Source organism: Lontra canadensis, unplaced genomic scaffold (genome assembly GCF_010015895.1).
Source record: "Lontra canadensis isolate GAN:19392208 unplaced genomic scaffold, GSC_riverotter_1.0 scaffold82, whole genome shotgun sequence".
In the NCBI taxonomy this organism is placed as follows: Eukaryota; Metazoa; Chordata; class Mammalia; order Carnivora; family Mustelidae; genus Lontra; species Lontra canadensis.
The window spans coordinates 3,274,497-3,290,156 of NW_022631076.1; positions in this window are offsets into that span (position 1 = coordinate 3,274,497).

A 15,660-nucleotide genomic window follows, 5' to 3' on the forward strand; every position below is an offset into this window, starting at 1 on the left:
GGGCCACTGGAATACCACTGCCGCTGTCTGACTCCAGAATTTTTAGTATGTGAGAAAAACAAATTTTCATTCGCATAAGCCACAGTTGGGTTAACACACAGTGAACGGGTTCTTTCTACACAACTGAAATAATTTCTTTTTGACCCCAAATTTAAAATTACCTGACTTATTTTGCAGGCAACAAGCCAGGGACTAAATAACTTGGCTTCACTCTTCTCTCTGTCTTCAGTCTCTTCCCAGCTCCCCGGAAGCCCAAAAGCAGAGAGCCCACTGATGTGTACAGTCTCCAGGAGCCCAGAGCTGAGTACAGAAAGATGGGAAGTGGATCCACAGAGACAAATGGAAGATAGCCAGGACAACCAGTAGTTTTCAGGCTTCTTTTCTTAGCAACAAAACTCGTACATCAGATAAAATTAAATACCAATGCCAATACACAAATCAGATGACAACAGAGCTCAGCACAGGGAGAGACAGTGTGCCATGCTCTGTCCACTTCCCTCTTACTCCGGTGACAGCACTGGCCTCCACCCCTTGCCCCCAATCTTCTCCCTACCACCAATGGCACTTCTGCTGAACTCCAGGCATGCTTGAAGAATAAATTTGTAAATCTCTAATTTAGAGGACCGTCCATTAGATTTGGATCACAGACATACAATGAATGTTATCACATTGGACCTATGTAGACGCAAATTTTATTTGTTGTATATGTGATGTTAAAATTTAACTGGACATCCAGTATTTTATTTAATAAATCTGAAAACTCTATTAACTTATAACATTACTTAGCACAGATCTGAAGGGGGAGGACAGAGAAGAGTTGAGTTTTTATAAAGGGGACAAATACATGAATAGCATGGTCATAAAGCCTAGAGACGGTAAAAGTAGAAGACAAATACACAAAGGAAACCCAAAAAGGCTTGAAAACAGAATCTACCTCGTTATGATTCATTCAAGACCGACTATGAGAAGACCACAGCACCTCTGACCCCTAAACTGCATCCTTTGCCCATTTCCAAATGTCCTGTGTGGAGTCCCCTTGCTCCCCGAAAAGTTGAGGAAACTGAGACACCCGTAGGGAGGAGGAAGAGGACATGAAGCATTGCCATCGACGATGTCCTCAAATCCTGGCTTCTCGACTCCCAATCTGGGACATTTGGCAGTTTTCACAGGCAGAAAATGTTCCTCATCCAATTAAATAAAACGAAGCGGAAGCCAGGTGGAGCCCGTCCAGGGAGACACTTGCTCCTCTTATCTTCTTGTTCACACCCTTCCCCTCATTATCACAACAGAGCACATCAAGCGCACTCTCTGTTTCTAATGAAGATGTTTCCACTGTATTCCTAATGAAAATAATGCTGCGATAATAGCCTCTTTCCTTATGAAAGATAGGAGTGACACAGAGGCCCCCAAGTTGCCTGGAAAAGCTGGCACATGGGTCACTTCCCCTCATGAATTCCTGGTTAGTGTAAAGAGAGAGGGACTGGGAGCGTTTAAAAATTCCTTTATTAGAAACTGAGTTCAGTTGATGTCCCGTGTAACTGCAATTTCTAAAATTTTTTTTGAGTCCTAGAGAAGTCACATTCAGAATCTTATTAGAAGCTGAACAGAAACACACATTCAGATCAAGGTATCAAAATCTGTACCTTTGGGGATACTCAATTGGCCCTGCCTGTCAGGTTGAAAACTAAACCAAGGATTGAGGGGCATTGCTTCATAAAAAGGAAACAAATTGGAACAAACAACCAAAAGCGTTGCTCACATTTATGAGTAATGTGGTTTATTATAAGAAAAGCCAAGCCCAAAATACTACGACTGATGCTTGTGAAACAAAATGTTACCTGCGCAGGAAAACAGAAGAAAACTCCGTATGGAATTAATGATTCATTCGCAAGTACATTTTTTTTAAATTCGATGATGGAGAAGATTGGGACATATGTGGGAGGTAGAAGCACGTGAAGCCATCTCCATTTTATCCTATTTTTAGAACAGGAGATGAAATCACCCAGGGAAATGGGAAAATGCCAGAGTACATCGTTTGGCTGTGCCCTGACTCCTGGTTCAATGGCTATACTCCCATATTGTACCATTACAGGTTATTTAGAAATGACGTTCCTCCAAATGGACTTTGAAATATTTTTCCTGATGCTACAAAACAAACACTTCAAAATAAGTATTAAAAAGCTGATGCTTGATTTTTGGATATTTTGGAGATCTCTCTCTCTCTGTATACATACACACACACACACACACACACACCTATGTACAAAATCTCTCTATTTTATAGACACGTATCTATAAATACAGTATAATACATAAAATATATATCAACATATAAGTATCTATAAAATATAAAATATTTATAAAATACAAAATATCCTGTATCTCCAAAGCAGATTAATGATAGCTAGATAGATAGACAGATGTATCTGCTTCTACAAAGAAACTCTTCATCTAACAGTAAAGAGGACTCTCAAAATGCCTAAATAATAAAGAATTTTAAGTTACGACATCTACCTTCTATTAACTGAGCCACCAGCCAAGGCCATTTCGGCTTTTTAATGTCCTTAATGTGAAAAAGATTTTCTCTGTTTTTATTTTAGTACTTGTATTTCTATTCCAAAATAGATACAGTTTAGTTAAACTAACTTCCTGTGCCCTGCTGGGGGTCTGTGTGATGAGAACTATTTTACCCAAACTTAACACAATTACCCTGCTGCTGGTCATGCAAGGCTGGAGTAAACAAAAACATTAAGGGGAGTTAGGATGTTATTAACCAAGTGTTTTCCTCCATTTCTGGCATGCATTGAGGCAGCCACCCAACCTGAAAAAGATCAAATGTGTTCAGGCACATTTCTTAAACCAGCAGACATCAACATTCGAGGACTTAAAAGCCGTTTTCCTTGACATCATTTTTGGATTTAAAAAAAGAAGGAGTTCTACTTTTATTGTGAAGTCTTATTACATAAACAGCATCATATCATCGATTGTACTGATGTGACAGAATCACAAAGTCAGATATACACAACATCCTTTTTAAAGAGTGGTAAAAATGGATGTAATCCATTTGAAATTACCGTCACAGTAAATATCTGATTCATTTATGTGCCTATGAAATTCATTTAACAAATATTAATGAGTTGCCTACTCATGTGTGAGCTATGGTGCCAGGCCCTTGAGAGATTCAAGAATGAAATTTCTATTAACGGGCACATCTATACTTCTACGGAATATTGACCTTCACATATGTTCATTGATCTTTTTCAACATTCCCAGGGTGCCTACAATGTGTTAATCCCAGGCAAACTGAGGCATCGAAAAATTCTAGAGTTCTTTTGGCATCACGAAATGAACATGCGCTTACGCTGTGGCGTCTCCCAGCTACCCCCAGCCTAGCCCGTTGGTGTGCCTGCGATCTCCTTCTCCAGCTTTCTCAACACTTCTGAAAGCACCCGACTGCCATGCTGTGTAAGATATTTGGGACATTTCATTTTTTTGCAACTGAATTCTCACTGACGCAAGCGCACTTTACTACATTCCTAACTTGAAATCTATGAATGAAATAAATGGCAGTCGTCTATTTCATCAAGCAGAATATTGTACGAACTAGAAATACTCTTCCCTGTGGCCCAGAGCCTCCATCTCACTCCAGCAAATCATGTTTCTTCATCCCTCACTGTCCCTGAGCATTCTCCTCTTCTACCACGTTATTACGCCCTCGGGCCCGATGCTACTTGCTCCTGTTGGAGTTTTACCTTGCTTTACAAAACGCAACCCAAAACTTTCTCCTCCTTGAAGTCATTCCTGATCCTGCTTCTGTCGGAGTAATTTGGCTCCAGTGCCTATACTCACATAACATCCTTTTCAAATCTCTTCTCAGCGCCCTTCATTGTATCTCCCCTTACATTGTTCTAAAAGAAACACTGCAAAGTTAAAATTATGATTTCTTAAAAATAAAAAAGAATTCATTGGTGTTGTAATTGAATCTCACTCCCAATATCTGATACTAGGCCCAAAAACTTTCACCTAAAAACTCTGGAAACTTTCTGAACACCTCTGGTGGAAAAGAAAAAAAGAGGACTGAAGGACCATGAGAAATTTGAAATACTATTCCTGATATCACAAATAATCACTTCAAAAATTAACATTAAAAAGCTGACATTTGATTTTGGATTTAATTTTTTAAAGCAGGTTCCACATCCACCGTGGAGCCCAACATGGGGCTTATACTCACAACCTTGAGATCAAGACCTGAGCTGAAATAAAAGTTGGATGCTTAACTGACTGGGTCACCCAGGTGACCCGATTTTGGATATTCTGGAGATGCAGATCTCTAAAATATCTAAAATCTCCAAACCATGGGGCGCCTGAGTGGCTCAATCAGTCAACCAGCTGCCTTCGGCCCAGGTCATGATCCCAGGGTTGTGGGATCAAGGCTCACATAGGGATCCCTGCTCTGTGGGGAGTCTTCTCCCTCTGCCTCTGCTGCTCCCCCTGCTTGTGCTCTCTCCCTCTCTCTCTCTCTCTCAAATAAACAAATAAAATCTTTCAAAAGAAAAATAAATAAATAAATAAAATCTCCAAAGCAGAGAGATTGATAGGTAGGTCATTAAGTAGGTAAGTAGGTAGGTAGACAGACAGACAGACAGAAACATAGATAAGCAGATAGACAGAGGAGACATTAGGGATGTTGCAGACCCCACCATACTGCCTCTCATTCTTGCCTTGAACTTGCAGCCAGTCAGCTTCCTCCTTACACACAAACTGGGCGAGGAATGAGTTGCCTATCTTTTCCCCTGAGTCTCAACTAGGAAGTGATATCTCCCCTCCAGACCTCCCCATATTTCCAGCACAATCTTTATCATGGAATTTACCAGCATTACACCTGACACGGAGTAGGATGCAAAAAGAGATACACTAGCAGAGCACTGTAGTAATCTGAGACTCCTCCACACCACAGCCTGTATCTATAGCGCATTTCTTTTCACTACTGAGCAGTTTTCTGTTCTGTTGCATACACCACAATTTGCTCACAGTTCAGCTGTTGATGAACATCTGAGTTGTTTCCAGGTTGGAGTTATTACAAATAAAGCCACCATAAACATTTGTTTACAAGTATTTGTCAGTTCTCTGGGGTAAGCACCTAGAAGTAGAATGCCTGGATCATATGGCAGATGCAGGTTCAAGTTTTAAGAAACTTACAAAGTGTTTTTCCAAGTGGTGGCACCATTCTACAGCCTCGCTGGCCGTGTGTAGGAATTCTAGGAGCTCCACATCTTCATCAATACATGGTTCGGCCAGACTTTTTAATTTGTGTCACTCGGACGGCTGTGTGGAAGTATCTCAAGGTGGTTTTAATGTGCATTTCCCAAATGACTAAAGAGGCTGAAGATCTTTTCATGTGCATAATAAAAATTATATATCTTCTTTGAAGAAGTGTCTGTGCAAATGCTTTGTCAGTTTTTTAACTGAAGAATGTATTACCTGTAACTTCTGAGGTTTCATTGTCTATTCTGGATACAAATCCTTTATCAGACATGAAACTTTGTAAATATTAGATAAAGTACAATATACATGAAATCATAAATATTTTCTCCCATTCTGTGGCTTTTTATTCTCTAACAGAATCTTTTGGACAGCAGAAGTTCTTAATCATATTGAAGCCAAATTTATCAGAACTCTCGGCTGACCGTTTCTGTTCCCTCCAGTACATTAAAGATGTGCTCCATTGTCTTCCAACGTGAATTTTTTCTGATGAAATACCTACTATTATCTTTTTTTCTCTGTACATAACTGGTCTTCCCTCAGATTGCTTTTAATATTTTCTTGTTATCACAAGTTTTAAGGACTCTGGTGTCATTTCTTCAAGCTTCTTATGCTTGGGATTCACTGAGCATCTTCTATCTGAGGGTTTACAGATTTCATCACACCTAGAAATTTTTCTTCAAATAATTTCTTTTCCTCTCACCTCCCAATTAAACATATATTACACCTCTTGAAGTCTTCCCATTCCTTTTAAGTCCACCTTGTCTCTATTTAATATTTTCCATTTTTCTTATAACTTTTAAACATTTGGAATAGAGTTATAAAAAGTGTCTACTAATTCTATCATCTGTGTCATTTCTGGCCCTATTTCCAATGAACGATTTTTCTCCTCTTTATGGGTGGTTGTTGGATCTTTTTGCGTTTGTTTCTGTTGGTTTATTTTGGGGGTTTGTGGGGTTTTCTGTTTTGGGGTGGTTTTTTTCTACTTCTATAAATGCCTAGTAATTTTTATTTTTTATTTTTTTAAAGATTTATTTACTTAGAGAGAAAGAGCGGGTGGGAGTTGGAGGAGAGGCTGAGGGAAAGAATCTTCAAGCAGATGCCCCTCTGAGCGCCAAGCTAGGCTCAGGGCTCACTCTCAGGACCCTGAGATCATGACCTGAGCCGAAACCAAGAGTTGGACACTCAACCAACAAACCACACAGGAGCCCCTCCCTACCTAGTAACTTTTATTAACTGGCACTCATGAATTTTTTCTCTTGGGGTACTGGATCTCTTTGTATTCCTATAAAAATTCTGAACTTCTTGGGACACAGTTAAGCGAAAAGTTTGATCCTTTCAGGTCTTATTTTCAACCTTTGTGAGGTGGGATCAGAGCAGCATTTAGTCTAAGGCTGATTTTGTCCTGATGCTGACCCAATGCCCCATAATGATGAGGTTTTTACTCTCTGGTTTGGGTGAACAGGAGCTGTACCAAAGCCCTGCATGAGCTCTGAGGACTGCCCCCTTGACCCTCACCCAGTAGTTCTCTCCCAGTGTCACACTGTTTCCTCATGGACACAAACTGATCAGGACTCAGCTGAAGCCTCAAGGACATTCTGCAAATCTCCAAAATTTGTTCTCTCTCTCTCTCTCTCTCTGCAGCGGTCTCCTCTCTGAATCCTGTCCCGTGAACCCCAACCACATTGGCCTCTCCAGATCCCCAGTTCCATTTATGGAACTCAGGGACCACCCTCCCTGCATCAGGGCCGGAGGCTACACCAAAGCCATAAGCTGAGGCCACTCTATAGCTCGCCCCATCTGTTTCCCGTGTCTCAGAGAGCACTGTCTGCTGCTTGATTTCTAATGTCTTGTAAAGTATTGCTTTAGAAATTTTGTTTCATTTTTAACTTGTTTCATGTAGGATAGTAAGTCTAATAGTTTTCGTCTTGGCTAAAAAAAGAATTCCTTATATTCTCCGATCCGTTTGCCTCATGCATCTGTATGTCTTTGTATTGCCTTAATATTAAAGTTATCTTTACCCATAACTGCTTAGATCATCTCCCACTCTGAGGCTTACAATTAGAATTATAGATCTTTTGGGATTAAGAGTTCTTAGAAATTGTTAGTCTAAGTTAATCTTAACACATGTGAGGAAAATGAAGAGCAGACAGTTTAAGTGAATTCCCTGAGGTCACACAGATGCTCAAAGGCAATAGAGCCAATAATAAACCTCATGCCAATTAGTGCTTGGCCTTGCACTCTTTTGAAGCCTATACAATATTAGGAGTTTCTCTTTCTTCTGTCAGAAAAGCTGCCAATGAGCAGCAGCAGGCTCCGGATTTATAGTCTAGGATGTGGTCACCAACTTACTCTGATTTTGGTCTCATTTAAAGATGTATAAATTATCTGTCTCTAATATGAGATAAAAATTCTTAGCCCTGGTGGAAAGCAAAGGAGTCCTACTATTTAAAAGGAAAACTGTAAAGGCAGAGGCCTGAGTGTGGGCATTTATGTGCCTCATGACCCCTTACTATACTTCTCCCTGTGAAATGCTTGTAGAGCCACCAGCCCCTCCTTTGGAATCTGAGTGCTTATCTTTATTAATACCAGCTTATCCTTGACATCTCTGACCTTGTCTACTTGGTCTTTGTCACTAGAAAATTAATATAAATTAATATGGCTAAGTAGTCAAGAAGAGACAGAGAAAGTCTTCATTTCTATTAAGAACTTTGGGGAGGAATGGCAACAATTTTTTTCTCTGTAAGCATAATTTTATAAGACAACAGCTTCAATCAATGAATTGTTTTCTGGAAATTTTCTGATATTGCAAAAGATTATATTTTCTGGTGTGTTTCCTTCAGAATATATCTCTTGACAATGACGTTTTTTACCCTTATGTAAAGTGATATAATATGTATTTTCTTAAGATTAAGAAATATTTTTAGCATACATACTATATAAAATAATAAACACCAGCAAGAAATTTTTATCTCCCTATGCGTTGAGAAACCTCTGATTTCATACGCTTATTCCATTATCTTGTACAAGTTCCTTTATCTCATATAAAGTTAATTTAATTTTCAGTTAACTTAAGCTTCAGTAAATGGTAATTCCCACTTGCTCAAAGGAAATGTCTTGAGAATCAAAAAGTTATGGTTAGAACAAGCCTGCCATAAAAATGTGAGGCACAGAGGAAAATGAGTATAAGGAGCTTCTGATGGAATTTACCTCATAAGCTCATTCATTGGGACTTATAATTTAGATGGTAGATGAACTCAATATTAAAAAATTGAGAACCAAGGGATGCCTTGATGGCTCAGTGGGTTAAGCATCTACCTTCAGCTCAGGTCATGATCTCAGGGTCCTGGGATCAAGCCCCGTGTTGGGCTCCCACCTCAGCGGGGAGTCTGCTTCTCCCTCTCCCTCTGCCCTTTCCCCTGCTTGTGCTTGCTCTTGCTCACTCACTCACTCTCTCTCAAATAAATAAATAAAACTCTTAAAAAAAATTGAGTACCAAGTGTATGCAGAGGGTTTCATTTATTTGTGAAGGTGATTTTAGTTATTTAGCCCTATCCTTTGTGAAATTTTCACTAGCCTACATATAAGTAGCCTGCTCTCAGCTAACAGGTTTTAATTTATGAACAATGTCTCCTCGTTGGAGCAGCTGTAGCTGCATCTGCCCAGAAAGGGGCAATTATGTGGATGACTGCATTCTTCTCAGGGTCAAGGGGACATTACCAAGTGCCATTCCCAAGGCTCCAACCCATATTACGATTCTACGGCAACAAAGCTTATAAAATTAAAGTAGAAGGCTATAATCCTTTCTAAATAGTTTGTGCAAAATAAGAATTAGTCTATATTTTGCTCAAATAACCACTAAAAAAAAATCACACAATAAAAGTTAACAACATCGTTTAAAAGTGGGATACATAAATACATGTATACACACACATATAAAGTACTATAAGGCATATTATAAATAGTCCTACAACACTGTTATAATAGTAACAAAGGACAACTGAAACAGTAATAAGTGGAAAATCCATAGGCCTGGGGTTAACCAGACCCACTTTCAAATGCTGGCTGTATCTTTTGTTAGTTGCTGGTCCTTGAGTAAGTCACTTATCCTCAAGGAACATGTTTCCTCATCTGTAAAGTGGCAATCATAGTGTGTTTCAGAGTTGTTGTGAAGTTTAGAGGTAATACAGGCAAAGCATCCAGCACAGTGTCTTCTCAAGAGGATCCTCAGAATGTCATGCAACAGCCTTCTGGGGGTCTACCTCAACGTCTGGATATGCCCAAGCGGTTGTATTTTAAGACTTAATTTTCTTAGAGAAATTTTAAGTTCACAACAAAATTGAGAAGGTAGAGATTTTCTATACACCCCTGCCCCAAATATGCGTAGTGCACCCCATCATATCAACAGCACTCTCCCGAATGTTACATTTATTACCAAGGATGACACACCATAATCACCCAAAGTTTATAGTTTGCCCTAGTGTTCACTCTTGGGGTGGTATATTCTGTGGACTTGGACAAATGTATAATTATATATATTTATCATTATAATATCATAAAGAGTATTTTCTCTGCCCTAAAAATCTCTGTGCTCTGCTTCTTCATCTCTTCCTCCCCTCCTTACTCCATGGCAATCACTGATGCTTTTATTGTCTCCAGACCTTTGCCTTTTCCAGGATGTCATATAGTTGGCATCGTATATATATAGTCTTTTCAAATTGGCTTCTTTCACCTAATAATATGCACTTACAGTTCTTCCATGTTTTATCATGGCCTGATAGCTCATCGTTTCCAGTGCTGAATAATATTCCATTGTCTAAACATATCACAGTTTATCCATTCATTTATAGAGGGACGTCTTGGTTGCTTCCAAGTTTTGGCTAAACTATGACTAAAGCTGCTATAAATATCTGTATACAAATTTTCATGTGTACATAAATTTTCAACACCTTTGGGTAAATACCAACAAGCACTGTATGGTAAGGGTATGTTTAGCCTTATAAGAAATCACCAGACTGTCTTCTAAATTGGCTGTACCATTTTGCATTCTCACTGGAGTTCCTGTTGCTCCACATTGTCACCAGAATTTGATGTTGTCAGTGTTCTGGATTTTGGCCATTCTGATAGGTGTATAGTAGTATCTCATTGTTTAAGTTTGCATTTCCCTGATGACATACGATGTGAAGCATCTTTTCATATGCTTATTTGCTGTCTGTATATCTTCTTCGGTGAGATGTCTGCTAAGGTCTTTGTACCATTTCTCAATGAGGTTGTTTGTTTTCTTGCTGTTGACTTTTAAGAGTGTTTTGTTTGTTTCGGAAGACAATTCTTTATCATGTGTCTTTTGCACATAATTTCTCCAAGTCTGTGCCTTGTCTTTTCATCCTTTCGACAGTGTCTTTCACAGAGCAGAAGTCTTTAATTTAAACAAAGTCAAGCTTATCAAGTATTTCTTTCATGTATGGTGCTTTGTTGTTATACCTAAAAAGGCGTCACCATACTCAAGGTCATCTAGGTATTCTCCTTTGTTATCTTCTAGGAGGTTTATAGTTGTGCAAATTACATTCAGGTGTATGATCCACTCTGAATTAATTCTTGTGAAAAGTATAAGATCTGTGTCTAGACTCATTATTTTGTGTGTGGATGTCCAGTTATTCCAGCCCCATTCATCAAAGAGATTACATTTGCTCTATTGTATTGCCGTTGCTCTTTTGTCAAAGATTAGATGAATGTATTTAATAGGGTCTATTTTTGGGCTATTCTATTCTATTGATCTTTTTGTCTATTCTGTCATCAGTACCATACTGTCTTGATTACTATATCTTTATAGTAATTCCTGAACTAGGATAGTATCAGTCCTCCAACTTGTTCTTCTCCTTCCAGATTGTATTGGGTGTTCTGGGTCTTTTGCCTCTCCATATAAATGTCAGGATCAATTCCTCTACATCCATAAAAGAACTTTTGTGTAGGATTGCATTAAATATATAGCTCAAGTTTGGAAGAACTGACATCTTGACAATATTGAGTTTTCCCACCCACAAAATGGAATATGTCTCCATTTATTTAGTTCCTTTTTTATTTCATTCATAGTTGTTTTATAGTTTTCCTCATATAGATCTTATACATATTTTATTAGATCTATACCTAAGTATTTTGTTTGAGGGGCTGCTAATAAAAATAGTATTGCATTTTTATTTCAAATTCTACATGTTCATGGCTGGCATATAGAAAAGTAATTGACTTTTGTACATTACCTTGTATCCTGAAACCTTGTTTTAATCACTTCCTAGTTCCAGGAGATTTTTCTGTTGATTCTTTCAGATTTTCTACACAGATAATCACATCATCTGTGAACAAAGACAGTTTTATCTCTTTCTTCCAAATCTGTTTACTTTTTGTTTCCTTTTCTTGCCTTATTGCATTAGCAAGAACTTTTAGTATGATGTTTACAAGGAGTGGTAAGAGGAGACATCCTTGCCTTATACTTGATCTTAGCGGGAAAACTTCAAGTTTCTTAACCATTAAGTATGACATTAGTTACTGTTTTTTGGTAGATAGTCTTTATCAAATTGAGAAAGTTCCCCTTCTATTCCGATTAGTGATTGTTGTTTTCATGAATGGGTAATATCAATTACATTTTATATCAATAAAAAACACATTCAAGTGCTGCCCTGATCCCTGGAAGCATTCTAATGTAAAAAAGAAAAAGAGAATAACCATAATATCACTGTGAAATAAAAAATGTTTTAGAGATTTTAATGAAACATGAGGAATTAAACACTCACATTTGTCTCTGCTTCCTCCAAAACTCCAGTAAAATGATAGTAAAGGATTTTTTATTTTTTAAGATTTTATTTTTTTACTCGACAGAGAAGACACATAAGCAGAAGCGGCAGGCTCAGGGAGAGGTAAAAGCAGGCTCCCCGCTGAGCAAGGAGACTGGTGCAGGCCTCAATCCCAGGACCCTGGGATCATGAACTAAGCCAAACCAACCAACTGAGCCACCCAGGCACCCCAGAAAAGGATCTTTTTAAGTGAAATAAAAATCTTTAAAGAATGAACCAAGAAGAGATCTGACAGAATAACAAGATATATCAGTACTATGTCAGAAGCTTAAAAACAGAAGGATAAATACCAGTCACTTCACAGAGAGGGGAAAGTTAAAAACTAGGTGTCTTCAGGAGGAGAAATCAGCAAGAAGTAAGCCAATTAGCTCCACAGAACTTCAGAAACATTGAGGACAGCAGCTATTGAAAACACAAGAGGTTCTAAATTGTTTTACGGAACCCTTAAACTCCTGGATCCCCTCCACCCTTCTCTACCAGAACCATCATTGTGTAGGAATTTTTCTCCCACAGCCCACAATCCTCAACAAAACCAAAAGATTCTAGATATGGGAACATGTGATAAACTCAAGAGCAGAGCTGAAGAATTTTGATGGAAATCGAGGGATCAAGTGGAAGCTACCTACTGAAAATTAAGCCCCCTCCACCCCTTTCTTGTTTTCTTCTACTGGTCAGAAGGGTGCCATATTGTCAGTCCAAATAAAATTTTTTTTAAAGATTTTATTTATTTATTTGACAGACAGAGACCATAATTAGGCAGAGAGACAGGCAGAGAGAGAGGAAGGGAAGCAGGTTCCCTGCTCAGGAGAGAGCCCGATGCAGGGCTCGATCCCAGGACCGTGGAATCATGACCTGAGCTGAAGGCAGAGGCTTTAACCCACTGAGCCACTCAGGCGCTCCTGTCAGTACAAATAAAATTACTGATGAGGGGTTCTGTTATAACCGGTATATCTTCCGCAAAATTAAAAATGTCGACTAAATATATGAAATGATGTAGTGAGCCTTTTGTACATCATTTACATTTTCAAGTAATTACTCTGATTATAACTTAAACTTCTCTTATTACATCAGCTTCTCCTGGGGGAGTCCTCTAGAATCCTACCTCCTATTGACATTAGTGATTAGGAGGCCATGGGAGGTCAGCAAGAAGCAAACAGATCTGACACTATTTTCCACTCTGAAAAAATTCTACAACAGGAGGAATAAAGATCTCATTCCTTTGGTAAGGGTCAATAAGAAGGTCTTTTTTTAAAAATCTGTTAAACTGTTTCTTGGTAATATTTTAGCTATGAGTGCTTTTAATGTTGTTATGGTTGATGTTTTGTTTTGTTTTTTACCATTCAGAAAATTTGAACACTAAAATACTTCCATTTGGTTATCACTTTTTAATTTTCCAAGCAAGTTCCAATATATTCAATATACTTACTATTTACTATGTCTTATCTAGTATATCCCATTTTATTTTATTCTCCATTCAACTTTGTAGAATGTGGTTTACAAAGGGGTTTTATGCTGCTGTAATTTGCTACTGTTGTCTGCATTTATTTCTTTAATGACATAAAATTGAAAAGCTGGCAAAGTAACAAGTTAGCACATAATTTAGAAAATTTCTTGGAAAAATAACCTAGAAATATTCAGAATGATTTGTCATTAAAGTGTTATCAGAGCACATAAGCCTTCTTAATATACAGAACAATAGCTCTATGACAGCATAGAGACCAAGCATTTCCTCAATAAAACATCCAGTCTCAATTCCTAACCCCAGAGCATATAGACTTGGAAATGACCTTGGCAAATCTCCTTCAGAATTAACCTGCTTCTCCCGATTGTATTGCTAAAAATATGTAAAGGAGAAACCAATTACAAAATGCACCTGGAATATTTTATTAACACTGGTTCAATTGTCTTGATACGTTAAAAAAAGCTGAAATAAACCTTCCACATTTCAAAATTATAACCTTAAAATTTATTTAATAAACCTGATGTTGAGGGGCGCCTGGGTGTCTCAGTGGGTTAAAGCCTCTGCCCTTGGCTCAGGTCATGATCTCAGGGTCCTGGGATCAAGCCCTGCATCAGGCTCTCTGCTTAGCAGGAAGCCTGCTTCCTCCTCTCTGTCTCTGCCTCTCTCTCTGCCTACTTGTGATCTCTGTCAAATCAATAAACAAAATCTTTAAAAAAAAAAAAAAAAACCTGATGTTGAAATACAATGGAACTAGAACAAAACCATAATAGAAATGTTGATATTTCATTAAGTGACATTTAAGTTTTGGATATGGTCTTAATTTTACAAATCTCTCAATAAGCAGATAAAGTTAATCCACATAAACTTGGCAGACATTCAGTTAAAGTTAATGTGTTGATTTAATAGATAACCAAAACACTAAATCAATACAACTCACTTATTTTGCTTAAATGGAAGTCTTCAGGGACATAACTTAGTACTATATTGTTCTCAATATAGCAGTTACTAAGATAAAACCAAACGTCATTCTCAGATTTATCCAGCCTTTACCAGTTGAAGTCATTTAAAGCTCTATGTCTAAAGGTTCAATTCCATCATTCTCCGCCCATCTTAGCCAGAGAAGTTGTGTTAGTCAGCACTGTCCAGAGACACAGAACCAATAAAAAGGGAAGGGAGGGGAGTGGATGGTGTAAGAGAGAAGGGGAGGGGAGTGAAGGGAAGGGAAGGAGGAATTTACTTATTATAAGGAATTGGCTCACAGAATTACAGACTCAGAAGTTCCAAGATTTGTGGTTGGCAAGCTTGACTGGTGCAAATTCCAGTCCAAAAGCCATCAGGGTCAAAACTTAAAAAGAGTTGATTTTCCAGTTCCAGTCAGAAGGCAGGAAAAGACCAACATCCCAGCTCAAGACATCGGAGAGAAGGAGTTTCCTCTTACTCAGCCTTTTGGTTCTGTTCAAGTTTTCAATTGGACAAGGCCCATCCACACAGGAGAACAACCTGCTTTACTCAGCCTACCAACTCAAATGTTAGTCCAATCCAGAAAACCCTCTCAGACACACCCACAATCACGTTTAACAAAAAGTCTAGATATCTAATTCCCAAACTGAGCCACAATGTTTTTAATTTAAGGCAAAGAAAAAAAAAAAATAAAGCCCAAAAGTAAAAGTGAAAATACGCATGAGTCATCACTGTTCTCCTTTGATTCAGGTACAAGATCTGATTACAAAGATTAATTTCATTTTATCGAATATATCAAGATAAGAAGTTTGTCTCCCTGAGAGTAGTAAGTCATTCCACAGATGCATCTGAGCCAATATGTTAAACATATGAGGAAATGCAGCCTAAAAGCTTTTGTTTTGGGTTGCCCAAAAACTTGAATCAAAATAACTTGAGTTATTTTCAGAAATAAAATTCACCCTTAAAAATAAACATGTACCATCATTGAGGATATTCATGTTAGTGAGCTGCAAACTCTAAAAGCATTTCTAAAAGAGAAGCATATTTAATATTTTGAGTAAAGTTGTAAAATTGTACATTTAAATGTACAAATTCTGGTGCATCTGCCTTCAAAAAAATCTTATGATCTCA